At 36.3% G+C, this 18,536-nt stretch overlaps 1 protein-coding gene across 5 annotated transcripts in view; it reads left to right on the plus strand.

The window, feature by feature from the left end:
- Positions 1-18,536, plus strand: part of LOC5580105 (ataxin-1) — a 126,768-nt gene that overhangs the window by 30,116 nt on the left and 78,116 nt on the right. For 4 of the 5 annotated variants that reach the window (XM_021848737.1, XM_021848757.1, XM_021848729.1 and 1 more), the window contains one exon: positions 4,295-4,338. The exons of the other annotated variant lie outside the window; for it this stretch is intronic. The gene's annotated coding sequence lies outside the window, so the exon portion shown is untranslated. The remainder of the gene's footprint in view (positions 1-4,294; positions 4,339-18,536) is intronic. 5 annotated transcript variants of the gene reach the window in all.

Consider the following 18,536-nt stretch of genomic DNA (forward strand, 5'->3'; position numbering starts at 1 on the left):
ATGCCAGATTTGTCGGTATGTCTGAAATATTTATTTGGGAACTTGTAATCAGAAGACACATTGTGTTTGTTTGACAAATTGAGACATGAAATTGCGAAAAAAATATGCGTCCTAGAGAGATTCGAACTCACGACTCCGTGTACGCTAGACCGGCGCTTTAAGGCCGCACGGGACGTCATCATAATCACTCTATCCATTTCAAGAAGCAAATCCCAAGAACCACACCATATATCGATGCGAAAATGTATCACTATGATTCTATACATGTAGTGCACAACCCGATAAATTTTCAGCTTCATCGGTTCACTAAAACTCGAGATTTGCTTCCACAAAGTTTTGATGATTATTGTTAGAGTGAGACGAAAGATAGGGAAAATTACACGGTCTCCCGTGTCCCCTTAACCAACTAAACTAAAGAACACCTTACGATTCTGCGGAATAGAAAGCCAAACTGAATCCGAGTACTAAATAAGAACACATATATTTTCGCAAACCCAAATTTTTCGGGACACCCTCTGTCACGCTTTTCCAATACCTAATACATGCACTGTCACACTTTCCCCCTCCCCCTTATGATGGACGTCATTTTTGGATGACCCAAAACAATTCGCTCTCACTTGCGATCTCTTTCTACATGAAATTTTTGCAATAAATTTGCAAATCCAGACCACTGCCAGAGATGCAATCTGGCGGGACAAAATTAATATCCCGGTAACAAAGAAATTGCGGCATTTAGTGTCTTTGCCAAAGTTTTTTGTAACAACAAGGACCATCTACTGACATAAACACAGCCTACTGTTTTCGAGTTATTGGAAAAATAAAACCAAATTAGCGAGAAAACTTTTTTTCATCGAGATTGACATTTTTCTTAAAAATCATGTCATATAATATTTGCTGATAAAAATATAACAAACACAAATTTAAGTGATATTTTTTTGATAATACGACGCATAATAATTAGGAAGTAATGAAAAAACTTGGAAACTAGAGCATGTTTTTGACCTTAATAATAATAAAAAAAAACAAACATAGAAAAATACTAGAGACAACGATGTCAGAATTTTGGAGAGGAATTTGTTGGTGTTTGTTTGATAGTTAATAAAACCATTAATATTAACCGAGCAGGTTAAGTGCGTAAATATCTTCAGTTAGTAATCCAGTGGGTGAATTCCGGCGAACAATTTCTTCGAAGAGAAGAAATTTTCTTCCATTACGCACCAGCAAGAAAATTTTCTTTTCTTCGAAGAAAATACGCGCCGGAATTCGCCTACAGATGTCCAAATTCCCGTAAAGTGAGCATTAGGGCCACCAAAGTGTTATAAATTAAATTGCAGCGAAACCTATCAAATAGTTAGTTACAAAGATAAACAGTAAAAAATATTTGAAAAATATGCATAACCATGATTGAAATTTTAGTACCCTAATCCGGTGGCAAATTGATCATCTTCTTCTTCTTTCTGGCGTTACGTCCCCACTGGGACAGAGCCTGCTTCTCAGCTTAGTGTTCTTTTGAGCACTTCCACAGTTATTAACTGAGAGCTTACTATGCCAATGACCATTTTTGCATGTGTATATCGTGTGGCAGGTACGAAGATACTCTATGCCCTGGGAAGTCGAGAAAATTTCCAACCCGAAAAGATCCTCGACCGGTGGGATTCGAACCCACGACCCTCAGCTTGGTCATGCTGAATAGTTGCGCGTTTACCGCTACGGCTATCTGGGCAAATTGATCACTGAGGCGAATTTCACCAGTTTGGAAACGAGTCACAATTCTTCACAAGGATACGTAACATTCCATTTGCATCACAATATTGAATGTTTTGTAGTTATTTTGATTGTTTCATGATGATTTTAAACTCTTTATTTTTCATAAAGGTTAGTTTGCATAAAATGATGTAGAGTTTACAAAAGTGTAACCAATATTGTTGACGAAGTCAGTGATAAATTTTAATATGTTTAATGTAGCGACCTTCAGGAATGTTTTTGAACACAGATTATCTTTTCGAACAGATTCTAGGTCTGTAATCTTTGTTTTCATATAATAAAAACTTTTATTTACGAAGAACATTAATATTTCAAAAAAATTGCATATCATTAGGCGTATCATGCTGATTGTCAAAGTTAATATTAAGAATCAAGTGGTACAAATTATAGGTCGTCCATTAATTACATAAGTGCCGATGGGGGGAGGGGGGTAGAGATTTCTTTCACACCATACGAATTATTTTTATTTTCATACAAAAATTCTTACGAAGGGGGGTCGAAAAATTGTTAAAATTTTCTTACGTAATTACTGGACAGCACCTTTGACACCTTTTTCAGATTCGAGTTACCCAAATTTAGTTGGTAAAGTATTGTTGTTGACTTTAAAACATGTTTCCTATGGACCAATGCACGCATTCACTCGTTGACGTTTGAGCGGTGCCGTGTTATTTATGTGTCCATGGAAACCAGTGAATTCGGCACCGCTCAAACGTCAAATTAGTGAACTCGTGCATTCGTCCATACATACAATGATCAGTTTCACCCCAGAGTGTCAATTTAATGTTTTGATATTTGAGATTTTTTTTCTATACAATTATCACAATTATTGTAGGCTGAAAGATATCGCTAAAGTACTGATTTTGTAAAAATTGGTTTCAAAATATGTGGAATATTAAGGATAATATGGCAAAAAGTTCTTGAATAATGATCAATTTCCCCTCGGTTTATGTTCTAAATTTGTCAATTGTTTGTGGATTCTTGTATCATAGTTCAGAAAATACATGCAAGCCTCGTAGGATAAATTTACCACTCGTGCTGTAAAAATCATTATTCTGCAACTTGTTCCGTAAACTACTATTATCATACTCTTATTTGCTTTAATCTACGGGCAGCATCATTTTTCGCTACAAAACAAATATAGAAGTAACTATACCTTTTTTGTTTATCGGAATTTGTTTCACAACTTTTCAAAAAACTCTTCTTTTTTGAAATCTGTATCTATATTGATAATTTGTCACTTAGTTTTGAAAATATTACGATGTTTCTTGGGGGACTGACATTCCCCATACAAAATTTCTTTGACCGTCATTTTGTTTTCAATTAATTCATAAAAAAAAATAAATTGGATATACAACGTCAGGTATTGAAGAGCTTCCAGAAAAAAATCTTGAAAATCGATTTAAGATTTCTTTAAGAAATCCCAAAGTTACAAAATAATGTTTTTGTAGTTTTTAAGAATTTCATGTGACCATGTGGTACCGAACACATAAATGCCTATTGCTCGAAAACGGTTGCACCAACTACATTCATTGTTTCACAATCGACTCTCATCAAGCGATTCTTTTTAGTTTAAAGCGAATAACTTTACATGAGTAAAAATTTGTAGCTAGTAAGGGTTTATTCACAAATTTAATAATGCTGAAAATAATCAATTTTGACATCCACTCACCCCCTCGTAACACTTTTTGTATGAATATTTTTTTAAATTTTTTATGAGCTGTAACACCATAAGGACACCCACCCACCCCCTTCAGCGTTATGAAATTTGTGGATAAGCCCTAATATTTACGTGGGTTTTTACTAAGCTTCGGTCCCCAAGAAATTCAGGAATATCTCCAGAACCAGATGATGTTCAAAATTGACAAAGATTCTCAAAATTGACGAGTTTTTTGAGAACTTATGAAAAAAGGTGAAAAATGTCTAAAAACAAAAAAGTCATGACATTTTGAATATATTTCTGTAGTAAAAAAATATGCTGCCGGTAGAGGGTTAAATATCTGTTTGAAGGTTTCTCTTTCCTCTTTTAAGGATTGAGCATAATTATGAACAAATATTTAAAGCATGCTGGGTACAGTGTGTTTTTCGCGGTTTTGATTTTTTCGTACTTCTCCACCCTCCTATTTTTTTTTTCTTGTTAGCCAAGTTTCAGTAAAAACAAAGTTTTCAGTAAAATTTATATTTTATTTTTTTTTTCAGTGAAATTTAGTCTTATTGTGTATTTTATAAAAAATGGTCTTAGAAAAAAATGATCACGCTATTCTTATGTAACAATTCTCGAGCATAACAGAAAAAATACTTTTTTGATATACAAAACAATAGTAACTGAGGAATGAATTATGAATCGAGTATACTCAACAAATTTATAATATGTAAACATATAAATAATAAGAACACAATGTAATTTAGAATGGTCACAAAATGCTTGTCGTCAAATAAATAAATAAATTGAATTGTGTGAAATATTAAACATAACATTTTTGACCTAAGACTGATACTAATTCGATTTGATGTTTTATCCTTCCACTTTCAGACAAATTTTGACATCAAAATTTTGCACGTTATGGCTTAGCTGTGGTAAGTAACTGACACCTCCTTATTTGATTGGTAAGGTTCCTTACAGTATTCTTTAAAAGTTTTGTTGGTTTCCTTGAGAGATCAAAAACTTTTACAGATTTCATAAGAACCTTTGTACTTCATTGTAAGAATCTCAACCAAATTTTGAACTATTCTACCTATATTGTCATTCATACACGGGGGATATACACGGGATTGCTATGTGAATATGAGCAGTATATACTTAATGAATTCATTGCACGATTTTCCACTAATCTTTGAAAATGTTTGAAATGGATTGTTACTGTGATTTGTACTTTATTCTAGGAAAGCTTCGAAGCAGACTCCAAACAACATCCTTGGCAAATCTTAATGGACTCGATGATAGCTTATGAAGTACTTACGTAGATTCTTATTGGGGCCTGTAGTGGACTTCCAACATTCTCAGACTGAATATCTGTGTGTTTCTTGAGTGATTCCTAGTGGACTCGACGAGGTCATCAGCAAATGCCATAAGCAGTATTCGAAATATTTCAGGAGTGATTTTTTAACTGATTCATAAAGTTCTTATTTGTGTACAATGCCTATGTGGTGTGTTCAGAATTTTCAAGAAGAATTTTTTAAAATCTAAAAATAAACTTGATAAAAGTTATTATAAAAAAACGTCAAAGCTTCCACAAAACCATTATAACACCTTAAAACCTTAAAACAATTATCTATTTTATGAGAAATCTCAACGTCAAAGGCCTTTAAAAATACTCACAGATTGAGTAAGAACCTTATCTAATTCAATCACCATAAACTCTATTCTGTTTGGTATTTCGAAGAATCCATTTATCAAGGTTAAACCACCGAATTAACCAAAAGCATACGATCTATAGAGCGAGAGATAGAGGAAGCAAGTGAGAAGAGAAAAAAAAAGCGAGAGAGTGGTTTGCTTTGCTGCACGTTCAACAACCGGATCGTTCCTCCGTAGCTCCGGAGTTCGTTTCTTCGCTTGACCACCGTCAAGCCAGGAAAGGCCGCTATCTTATCTCATCGTCGACGATTTCGTATATTGCTGCTGCTGCTGTTCCTGCTGTCGACGCCGCCGCGGTATTCTGTCGTGTTTTGTGTTTACGTTACTTTCGAAGTGTTGTTATAGGACTTCTCCACACCTCATCCCACATTACCCCACAATGGCGATGACGAGGACGCAGGTCACACACATAACTTTGTCAGATCACCAGAACGTCTTCGTCGACGTCTCTGGTTGGGAGAGGTGGGCCTGATAAAAATATTATTGAAATACAATTAATTTTATTGTAAAAACACCAACAGATTAATCATAAAACGAAACCTTTAACTTTTCTAAACGTCCTCTAATCTCTTCTAATCCGTTCCCTTCTCTTTTGCACTTTATCGATTATAACAGTGCAATACTACATCTTTTAGCTAGTTTTTCGGTATAGAGCGAACAATAAAATCAATTGTTTTCCTTTTCTGCTTCCATCAACTTTTGTTTAGCATTATTATAACGATGTTGTTAAAATTCTCGCGTGAAATTACTTGAAATCGTTTGTAGATGTCTACAGGTACTTAAAATCTGGTTGATGACTTCTGCGTGAATATTTCTTAGATACTTTAAAACTAAAGTGCTATTACAAACATTGGTTGTATTTTTTATTCGGGGAGCTACAGAAGGATCGCAATGGAATTAGCGACGAGTTAAAACCACAAAAGAAAAGCGGCCAAACGAATCTTTACTGGCATGGCATGGCGTGGCACGGCATGGTCTGGTCTGGTCTCTGCTGGCTGGGATGGGATGGATGGATCTTCTCGATAGACGGACGGAGGACGGACTCGTTGGTATCAGGATGAAGAAGGTGCATGCATTCCACTTTTACGAACGAGCCACACAAAGCGTAGACGCTGATAGGATAGGAATGCTGCACGGTTCGCTGATCTGACAGCGTCGTATTCGTCTTCTTGAAGTACGCCACTGATGATGACGACATCCATGGGCGTAGTCAGGATTTTCATTAGGAGGAAGAGGGCGAACAACCTCAAATCCATTATTCACCAGTTTCCAGCAAAATGACAATTTTCGACACTTTCCGCTTCTTTTTTTGAATGGTTATTAAAAATTCTTGTAATAAACGTTACACTATGAAAGACGCAAAACCTTCCATTCTATCCAGCTATTTACGCTAACCTCAAAACTTCGAGGGGTGCATTGAATTTGTCATTTCTTGCGTACAAGTTTTAAAGCTTGATCTTAGTAGGCTGATCTAAAATTGTTGATTGAAGCTAAAGGCCGGTTTGCTACTGACAAGAAAAGGAATCGCCTATCTCGATGCGTGGAAAATTTCTCCCAAGAAATGGTCAAGAAAATCAATTTTTTCTGATCGCAGTACGCAGTTGAGAAGAAATGTCACTTCAAAGGGGGCTCTCTGTAGGAAATTTCTTGACCCTTTCAGTCAAGAAATTTCTTAACTTTTCTTGAGCGAAACAGCATACTTAGCTTAAGTATGCAGTTCCGCTCAAGAAAAGTAAAAAATTTCTGCCGAAGAAATGCTCAAGAAATTTTGTACAGTGAGCTCCATTTGAAATGACATTTCTTTTCAACTGCGTACTGCGATCAAAGAAAAATGCTTTTCTTGACGATTTCTTGCAAGAAATTTTCTACGCATCGAGATAGGCGATTACTTTTCTGTTGAAGTGCATACTTCGCATGAGCTGTCAATAATTTTCACTATTTCGTAGCTAAAAGAGTATCAATTTCTGAATTTTAAACATTTTACTATCTCTTTAGTAACAGCATTTATTTTTAAGGAATACAAACGGAGCAACTTTGAAATTAAAGTATGAAGGAATGAGAAGAAAGAGACTCCCAAAAGAGGCGTTACTTTGTTTATTATTTTCGGAGTATCTACAGTAGAGTAAGGTGGGGCAAAAGTTTCCAGGAAAACAATAGCAGTTAAAACAAAACAAATACCATATAGTGAACCTTCAACATATTGGCTATCATTTTGCTGAACAAACTTTTGTCAACATATTAACCCATTTTTAGTTATAACAGTTTCAAAATTGATTGTCTTATTCGAACTTTTGCCCCACCGGTGGGGCAAGAGTTCGAATCTAGTGTGGGGCAAAAGTTCGCTGGCTAAAACACAAAATATCGATCCTTTTATGACAGTCATACTTTACACCAGCCGTTAACTTAACCTTCCAGTCGTCGCGTGGTTGACCACTGTCAGAACCACCACGCTGCTGTTGTGATCGCAAAGTGAGGTTTTTTCACTAGTGTTGTACAAAATACAACAGCGCGACGACTGAAGTGTTAAGTTTGACGAAAAATACACACTAAATTTTCATCAAAAAATTGCCCAAAACTGGGTCAATTGTAATATATCCAAAAATAGCAGTTTTTCGCAAAACTAAGTGGAAATGTAAAATTTTAGTGACAATTTTCACACGATCAGACAAATTTAACTAAATTTGAAGATAATATGTGGATTTTAGGCAATTACATTTTTCCGTGATTTTATACATGGGTCGACTTTTGCCCCGCTGATTCGAACTTTTGCCCCACTATGGGCCAAAAATCATTCATGCAAAAACTAATACACCTCAAAGCAACCTTATGATAGGCCTAGAAACGCCCTTACATAAAATATTGAAAAAGATTTTATCTTCAATTGGTTCCATGCAACGAAAGTTTGACCAAAAATTACAATATTCACGTCGAAAAACAACAAATAGTCATAACTTTTCCAAATCTCCATCGATTTTTATGGTATTAGGATTGAAAGTCTCTTACTTGAATAGCATTCGAACCACCATCACATTTATAAGATTTGTTTTGAATTGAGCAAAAAAAAGAAAAAAAAAAACTCTTACCCCACTCGAACTTTTGCCCCACCTTACTCTACATGATGTTCAATTCTAGTCCGTCCATTGGTCCGCTCGTCTTTGAATTCGGATTGCCGTTCGTAACCTTTCATGGCTTTGGATATAAAAAGAATCAACAAAACTCTATATTTTAAACAAACTGTCTGAACATATAAGAAAAAGCATTGCGTTTCAAAATGTTCAAAAATGGATAAACGTTGAGTTGTTCTAACTCCTTAAGCCGTACATGACTGGATTGGCTTTGATGATGCATTAAATTATGCTTGATCGGAATATTATTGACTTATTTAAACGTTTACTGCATTGTTTAGAAGAGGGAAGTCTATAGTAAATATTTTTATATAGAATATAAAAAAAATAATTGTAAGATTAATGCGTGAAAATGAGTAAGGAAAATATGAAGGATTTCCCCACTCTTCGGCTTAGTTCAAACATCAGCAGAAAACCGTGGTAGAATGGTAGCAATCGTATGGAAAAAACTCAACGAACAATTGATATACCTGCGACCTAAGGGTCACTGTTCAGGTCGAAAATCACTAGACACCGATAACACCAACAATTTCCTCTAAACTCTTCATTTCCAGTTGAAGTTCTCGCTGAAGAAACCATTTCAGCATCTTGTATTAGCTCAGTTCGTATAATCATGTAAACTCTTCATAATAAATAGAATTTTATTCTCCAAGTTGCTGTTGTTGAACGCTTTTCATTAACCTAAAACAATAGAAATTTTATAATTGTAAATTATGAAGCGTTGTTTTTCAATTTTTAAAAACCCAACAGTTCTGACGTTCAATACATTTTAATATTACAAAACTAACTTTGATCGTGCCATAAAAAAATATAGTGTAGGAAAGAAATGTCGAAAGGGGTGATTAAAATTGTATGGCATACTAGCGTAAAAAGCTGAATTACATATAGTGGTTTCAAAATGCGATTTAGGGCCCTATTTCATAAGTCGACCAAAACTTTTGCTCGACTCGGCTCTGTCACTCGAGTTTATCGACAGTTGTCACTCTATGTGACTGGTTTACTATGGGAGTCGACGGGTGACATCTGAAATATGCATGCTTACTTTGATCGATAATGACTTCAGACGAGTCGCATGAATCCACTCGATTTACAAAATAGACCCCTTAATTCAATTTCTGAACTTTGCAAAGTTCAATTTACGGTTTTGAACAAGTTTAAAACCGTCTGTAGATCTGTTCGGTGACTAAAGAGGTCCGAAATCACATACGGAAATTTCCACCAATAACTCCAAAGTTTCTGAATCCTAAAAAAAATCTTCAATAGATTCGTCCGAAAATCCATCAGAAATTCCCAATGATTTTATCTCAACATTCCTGTAGAAATTTCTCCAGAAGTTCTGCCAGACATTGACGGGAACTTGAGACCCTTTTCTGACTAAAATTATCGTGGTATTTCATCAAAAATGTAGCTATTTTCAAGCTACTTCATATGTATATTTAAGAATTTAAGCATTTTTTTCTTTTCATGATATTTGAATCTCATAGTATGGTTTAGTGAATTATTATCCTTCAGTACATTACAAATTTAAAGCTTTGCTTTGTTAAGCCAGTTCATTTTCAAAAATCTATTGGAATTAGAAATTTGCATTATGTTTTTGTAGGATCTTAAAAAAATACGGAGTAAAGTCCTGCTCAATTCAAAGAGTTTATCAGTTTCCTATCAGAACGAACATATTTGCAGTGAAATTAGAAACTTAAAGTGTACGGGAAATTTGTTTGTGATGCTATAGTAAGTATTTGTGAGTAATTTTCTATATGCCGTTGATGAAGATGTAAGCCTTCAATATAGATAACTTTGAATATAAACCGTGGAATATAAACATTATGTTATATTTTCGAAAAACTGAAAACTTGTGCTCAGCAGAATCAACAATTATAAAAAGAGAATTTCATATTTTTATATATTATTAATGGCTCCATATAACGAACCAATAGTCAAAAACGTCACAGTAACAGGATTAAAAACTAGAAAGAAGACAGAAATTTGATCAATTTGAACTAAAAAAAAATATGCTGATAATGCCGAGGACAGAATAACTTGAAAGAACTCTCTACCCATTTCAAAAGGATTCAAAACAGATAGTTGATTAGTTTAGCATCTTAAAACGCTTGATTTTGCGATGATGATGAATGCCAGAAACTTTCCGTGATGTAGGATGGCCGGAGAAGAAAAGGGCGTAAGTGACACTCAGGGAAAAGTAGCATTATCCTGTCTGAGGCAAATTTATTGGATTTTTGATACAACTTTTGCTCTCGTAATTTAAAATTTCATTGAAAATAGGATTATTCCATGCACATGTTTGTCATTGTATCAATCTTTGTTTGTGTTTTGTCCTTGGTCTTTTTGGCTAAATTTTCTATTTGAGGGAGTTGAAAGCTTTGAAAAAAAAACGTCTTTGAATCTTTTCAGCAGTTTTCACTGGATACAAATTATATAGAAGCCAAAAAGTGAGAAAATATTCTACGTATTATTTTCCCATTGGAAATCACACCGGTAGCAATTGGCCTATTCTAAGACAACAATTTGTTCAAGATTGTATGACTATTTGTATTCATTAAAACTCCTGTCTGAAGGGCCAAAAAAGAAAGGCGGAACCGTAAGCAGAGACACTTACGCGAAACCTGCAAGGGAAAGAGAATCTCCTTCAAGAGGTAAGTTCACACACGCCCTTGTTTGCCAGAAAGAACCAATAGATGGGAAAAAGATACCGGTTTTTTTCCTTTTCCATTCAATACGTAAGTTTGTGGAATTCCAAAACGTGCTGAATTTTGTATTGAATTGAGGGGCCCCTTCTATGAGATCTGACCTGGGCCTTCGAAGCTGAAATTCGGCACTGCCACTAATGGCTCCTCTTAGAATTTTTGACCATATACTTTAAAGTATTCTCTTTCGAATTCCTTAATGAATTACACTCTATAGATTGTTTCGTGAGTTGTTTCTCAGTTGGACACGTTCGAATTTATATCAGTGTACAGAATTATTATTATTTTACTATCATGAATTTAGTGTGTATACAAAAGTCATTAGACGCACTATGATTGTAGCGCTATCATAATCATGTAAATGTGAATGTGAGCGAAAACTAGCAATACAGACCAGCTTCGATGTAGTGTATCTAATTCGAGTCTTGAAAAGCAACTCAAACAGGTGTCTTATTCAAAAGTCTAGAAACAATCTTTATTCCCGGTTATTGGCTGAATTTATCATTATGGATGCTTCCTTTTTTTCAGGATTTTTTACTGCTTTTCTTCAAAGATATCTCCCTAAATCAATTTGATTTATGTCTTTATATATCCTCAAGATATTTCTCCATTTATTTCTTATAGAATCCCTTTCCTGACGAATTTGTCAGGCAATTCTTATGAAACGCATCCAAGGATTTATTCAAACGGTAGTCCAAAGAATGCTTGTAGAATACTTTCAATCGTACAGTATAGAAATCACAGCAATAATTTCTGAAGAAATTGCTACATGGAGGGATGGAGGAATGGAGGTATACATCCAGAAAAAAATCGAAACGAATTGATAGAGAACTTATTTGAAAGAATCTTCGGAAATGGATTGTTTTCCAAAGCAACTTTTGAAAATAAAACTTAAAAAATATAAACAAAATAAATCCCGAAATGATTCTTTAGCAGGTCTTCTAGAAAATGTTTTGGCTGAGACTTGGAAAAACCTTTGGTGAAGTCGTCGAGTACCAGAATATGGAGAAGGTCATGCATGAATTGCTAATTGAGCTCTAAGATCTAATGTCTCGATTAATTCATGATGTTAATCACTTTTGAGCGATTCTGTTTTATAAAGTCTGCTAGAATGTTCGAATCAAAAGTCGAACACAAGGTTGTAATAATAATTAAAACAATTTTTAAAAACGAAAAATTGGAATCTTTGATTCCGGGGTGTAGTTGATGAATTACTTTACATTACAAAATGCTGTTCACTTCATTTTAAACTTCGGTATCTGATTCAAACTCTAACGGTTAATTTTAGCATTAAATTTTTACTTATTCTAGGCGCATTCCTACAAGAGTCTCTGCAGCAATTTTCCGAGAAATTTAAGAAAAAAATTCTTGAAAAACTCCCAATGTCATTTCTTGGGAAATACTTGTCTAGAGCAACAATGATTGACATGATTATTAATAATCTTACCGGGGATTCATGCCTCACATTAGTTTCACAATTATTATAAGCTTTGGCAATAGGAACATTTTCTTTCTACTGAAAAATAAATCGACTAGGGGAAAAGCATCAATTTTCAACCCAGTACTAGTTTCTGACCCATCCGTACGATTTTGGCCTACTTTGCATGAAAATTGCACAGGATTCTTGTAGGTCGAAAATTGGTGCTTATTGCGATTTTGTTTTCAATTTTTCATAAGTAAAGTGAAACGTTCATGAGTCGAAGTTCTATAACTCTACATCAATTCATGGAACCTGGGAGTGAGGATACTACACACGAAATATGACACAACACTTTTGGGTCATGCACAAATTACGTCACGCTCCAAGGGGGGGGGGGAAGGGGGTCGAGCCAAGCGTGACAAGCCTTACAAAATTTTCGGAGGACTCATACAAAAAGTGTGACAAACGGGGGGAGGGTCGAAAAAGTTGATATTTAGCGTGACATAATTTGTGCACCATCCCTTTTCCAAATTGCAAGATAACTTCCGCTCACCAACGACAGTCAAGGCAGGCTTGTTAAAAATCGCTAGTTTTCTTTTATTGTGTACCTTCGATCTTACTGGACAAACTTGGAAAAAGGGCCATAGTTTGATGTGCATTTAATTTTAATTCTGATTGGAAAATAGTAAAAAGATGCGTGTTTCAATACTTTATATTCGATCAAATTTAAAGGTGATATCGTGGGATTGCGCATAATATGGGATAACGCCCTAAAAGCCCTTGTTAACCTCGTGTGTAGCTCGTTGTTTCTGAGCAAATGAATGAATAAGCATCCAAACCAACACCACTGACAGGTAGAGAATGATCTTTTCGTCACCATAGCGTTGTTAAATAACGTGTAACTTCATTCAAATGCTCAGAGACAACGAGCTACATACACTCCCGTGCAAAAGTTTGGGTTCACCCCCTCAAAAACATACAAAAGTCCATATCTCTGTGATTACACGTCCAATTGAAACTCTTTAAGCCGCATTCGAAAGGCAAAGAGTTATTCTTACTTCGTATGTATTTTTACAAAAACATTTTTTGAATTTTGTATACTAATTTTTTACTTAAAGTTGTGAAATTTTTCAAAAAACACACTGAAAAATCACATTTAATTTCCTCAGAATTGGGTCGACCAAAATTTTCAATCAAAGTGTCATTAGAATCGTAATCTTATATTCTTTGAAGAGACCCCACGAAATTTTTGGCGGAAAAATCTGGAAAGTATTCAAAATCAATGAAACAGTCAGTCAAGTCAAAAGTTTGGGTTCACCCCTCAGTATGATGCAAATCGTGCAAAAGTTTGGGTTCACCTGAGCCGCACGCACATAATTTTTGTCAATATCTCTGCCATTTTTCAACCGATTTTGATAGTTTAAAGCTTTTTTGAGCGCAAATAATGGCGTGTACATGATTGGTTTGAGATTTCAAGATTTATGTCAGTTTAGGTGAACCCAAACTTTTGCACGATGACTTGACTGACTGTTTCATTGATTTTGAATACTTTTCAAATTTTTCCGCCAAAATTTCGTGGCGTCTCTTCAAAGAAAATAAGTTTACGATTCTAATGACACTTTGATTGAAAATTTTGGTCGACCCAATTCTGAGGAAATTAAATATGATTTTTCAGTGTGTTTTTTGAAAAATGTCACAACTTTAAGTAAAAATTTAGTATACAAAGTTCAAAGAATGTTTTTGGAAAAAATACATACGAAGTAAGAATAACTCTTTGCCTTTCGAATGCGACTTAAAGAGTTTCAATTGGACGTGTAATCACAGAGATATGGACAGAACACTTTTGTATGTTTTTTAGGGGGTGAACCCAAACTTATGCACGGTAGTGTACATGGTTACCAATGGCTTTTAGGGCGAGATAATAAGTTATGCGAGAAATGCAAAAAAATGTTTTGATCAATTACGCGTTTTTATCAAGTTTGTCCATTCTTTAAGATCTGGGCTCACAGTGACAGTTCGTGACAGCAGAATCTCGGCTCACTATGACGTACATAAATTTTGTATCAGTTTCTCCCTCCCAGCATGGAACCATACTAAAAACGAAATTTCATGGTTACTATGGTTGCCCCTCGAACCGCTTTCCAAAACATTTCTGTCCATGGCTCGTTATTTCCATGAGTCGATTGTCCCTTCAGATATCGACTCGTGGAGGTTTAACTGTATGTTTACGGAAGTAAATTGAACGAAATACCGTAAAGAATGCAGAAATTTCTTAGATTTCGGTGTATTTCACGATTCATGATGATTGAGTTTCTGAATGATCATAAATGTAAATAACTTGTAAGATATCTTACTTTAGAGAACATGTATTAGGTCAGTGGTGGCATTGTATTACCGAATATTGTGTACCGAATATTCTCTATATGGGCTTTCAATCTCATCCCAAATCAGCATTATCAAAAAGTCATTTTAAACACTTTTCAGAAAACGCCAGTATTTACAACAAAAAAAAACTTGTTGATTGAAAGCATTTTTTGAAAATTTCCGGAAAAGACAGATCAATGTTGCCCGAACTACGGTAATCATTGAAAAATTCAAAGAAAATATTAATCTTTGTAACGAACTAGTTTAGTTTCGTTTTTCTTTCGTCAGCCAAGGGGAGTAGAACAACGACCTCATCTGCCGCCCCACTGGCTACGCCCATGATGACTACACCTCTAGTAAGGGAAGCTTTTCGCGTCTGCTCTTCCCGGATTTTCATACCACGACGCGACGTAGCCATACCATGGACTCACACACGTCGCGTCGCTCGTCGTCGCTCGATGATCACCGAGCGAAATAATATCAATTAATAATGAGGTTAAATAATTTATTATTATCGTCACGCTGATCGTGTTTGATTTAAAATTCTTGTCCGTCCGCTTCCATGATGGCTTAAACCGCAAGCAGCAGAGGAGGCATCTCTACAAAGCAAACAGATCGAACGAATTGCCGATCATCACAACACTACGTCATTAGAGAGATCTTCTCGGGCTCCCTTCGGGGCATTTTTTTCCCTCTCTTCGCATGTCTTTTATGTAATTCCGGGAAAATGAAACAACATGTTTCTTCATTGTCGTCTTGGCCATTGCTTTCATTGGCAGATATCGTGCGAAAGTATACTACGAGAATGCGTCTCTTATGCTGTTCCTCATTCGCGACCGTTTATGCTGAGAAACATATGCGTTTCAGTGCACGGGCTACATTGTCAACAGAGTCAGAAGATACGCTCGATCACCAATGCATCGTGGATCGTTGTGTCGCATGGTATGAGAGCCCTTGAAAATTTCTTCTCGGAATCCTCGTTTCGAGACTCTCTTAAGACACTTACGATGATTACGTCCCCAGCCAATCAAAGTTGCAAATTGATCACTTGTTTATGTCGAGTTAACTTGGAAAATTGCGGCTTGAAATTTTTTCGTTCAGTGTAACCGTTTTCGTTCAAACCACTTCCGCAATATGACCTAATCGAGACTATTTGTAGGAACTTACATGCGTTATCATATGGATCCGCCCGTATACCACGTGGAAATACATCTTCTACTTGGCATAACGTCCTCACTAGGACAGAGCCTGCTTCTCAGGTTAGTGTTCAATGAGCACTTCCAACTGAGAGCTTTCATTGCCAAAGTTACCAGGGAAGTCAAGGAAATTTCCATTACGAAAAGCTCTTGGACCGACCGGGAACGACTTCTTTCGCCATTGAAAACAAGTGAAGTTTTCTTGGTAAATTAACAAACGTGAGGAATGTCTTTTCTCGATTTTTTACAACCGATCATTTCTACAGTTACTCAAAATATTCTAATATTCTACAGTTATACATAGAAAATTCCTGACATTTTTTGAGAATTTTTAAAAATATTTGAATCATATCTCCAGGAATGTCGTCTCAGTACTTATTACATATTCATTACTATATTACTGGTGATTTCTCGCGAAACAGTATAAGAAACTCTAGAAGTATCACCAAAACTGTCTTCAAGATCATCAAGTAAGGATTCTTTCCACCAATTTCTCAGGGAGTTCTTCCATCTTTGCTTTTGAGGTTTTTCTTTATGTTTTCTTCAGATTCCTTCAACAGATCTTTCAGAAAATCTCTCAAAAATTCTTCAGGGATAAAAAAATCGCAGCAAAAAATATCCAGGAATCCAGGATTTCTTGCAAAAAAAACATTAAATGATTCTTCCAGGTTTTACTCTAAGGATTCATCCTACAGGATAATAATGTTCCACAAGATTTTCATAAGTACTAAACAAGATTTAATTGGAAAAATGTTCTGAGCGATTTTTTACGATTTTTTTGACAGGAAATTGTTTTCTTCAGATTACTTTTTAAGTCGTTTTCAAAACTCTTTCGAAAATAATGTTTTATAATTTCTTCAAAAATGCCTACCCAAAAATATTTGAAAAACTTAAACATTCCTACAAAGGATTCTTTCAAAAAAATCATCAGAGATTCATCCAAGTATTTTCCAGATATTTTTTTCTTTATTCAGCACTAGCAAATCGACTGGGAATTTTAAAAATTAAAGCAGATTTTGCTATTTATTCTTAAACTTCTCAAAGAAGTTCTTCAGAAACTCCTGATGATACATTACATTTATTGGTATACTATTGACATAACAATAAAACCGCGTCAACCATTCCACGCCATACAACTCGATTCGCAGCTGCCTCCCTCCATCCTCGGCTGCGGCCGACACTCGCCAGATCTTGCAGCACCTGGTTAGCCCACCGTGCCCGCTGCACTCCTCGCCTTCTTGTACCTGCCGGATCCGAAGCGAGCACTATTTTTGCAGGGCTGTTTTCCGGCATTCTTACAACATGCTCCGCCCAACGCATTCGTCCAGCTTTTGCTGCCTTCAGGATGCTAGGTGCACCGTAGAGTGCAGCGAGCCCGTGGTTCATCCTTCGCCGCAACACGCCGTTCTCCAGCACACCGCCAAAGATTGTCTTAAGCACCCAACGTTCGAAGACTCCGAGTGCTTGCAGGTCCCATCGTTCCCAATAGTCCCAATCGCCCACGTTCCATGCCCGTAAAGAACCACCGGTCTAATCAGCGTTTTGTTCATGGTACATTTGGTACGAGGACGAATCTTTTTTGACCACAGATTCTTCTGGAGCCCATAGTAGGCACGACTTCAACAGATGATGCGTCTCCGTATTTCACGGCTAACATTTTTGTCCGCCATCAGCAAGGATCCGAGGTAAATGAATTCATCTACCACCTCGAAGGTATCCCCGTCAATCGTAACGCTGGTTCACAGGCGAGCCCTGTCACGTTCGGTTCCGCCCACCAGCATGTACTTTGTTTCGACGCAATCACCACCAGTCCGACTCTTGTTGCTTCGCGTCTTAGGCGGGTGTACATTAGGGCGCTTCAATTTTTAAAAATGTTTGAAAATCCAATCTCCCATATGCTCCTTACCATCCTTACCATAAAAATAGTGTTCTGTGAAATTTTCAGCTTTCTAGGTAGTGATTTGAAGGTGGCCCAAAGACAATTTAGGTTTATATGGAAATTACTATGGAGAAATTTTGAGAAATTTTCCAAGCACGCTAGTACTGTAATGTAACTAGAAACTTATCATCCCATAGTGGAAACTCATTCTTCAAACCTTAATGAAGGATGTTGCTGAAGAAACAAATCCGTATGGCCATATTCTTGGAGGTGGCGAAACCAGTCAGTCGAAGGCCGTTCTCGTTCATCAGCCGGTGGGCGCTGAACATTCCAATCGTCGGTCTGAACTCCTTCTCCTGGCCAACCTGAGCGTTTAAATCTCCTATGATGATCTTAATCTTGAGGGATTTACAGTTCCACGTACCGAGTTTCCAATAGTTAGTCCATTTTCGTCGCATTGGTCTTTGCCGATTGTTCCGGTCCGTATTATTCTGTTGACGTTCCTGTGCTTGTTATTTTTTACAGTTGGCTTGCAGGGCCTGACACCAACCCCCTAGATTTCCGGAGGACCATTCCCCCTAAATGTTCGGACGGCCATAGCGCGCAGTTTAGTTTAGAGTCCTTCTCTAGCACTCGGACGATGATCAGCCGCCTCTAACATGGGGAACATACGCTGTTGTGAGCCGGAGTACAGACGCTCAAGGTTTGCAGAAGCAAAAGCAAAAGCAAACCCC

Source organism: Aedes aegypti, chromosome 1 (assembly GCF_002204515.2).
Source record: "Aedes aegypti strain LVP_AGWG chromosome 1, AaegL5.0 Primary Assembly, whole genome shotgun sequence".
In the NCBI taxonomy this organism is placed as follows: domain Eukaryota; kingdom Metazoa; phylum Arthropoda; class Insecta; order Diptera; family Culicidae; genus Aedes; species Aedes aegypti.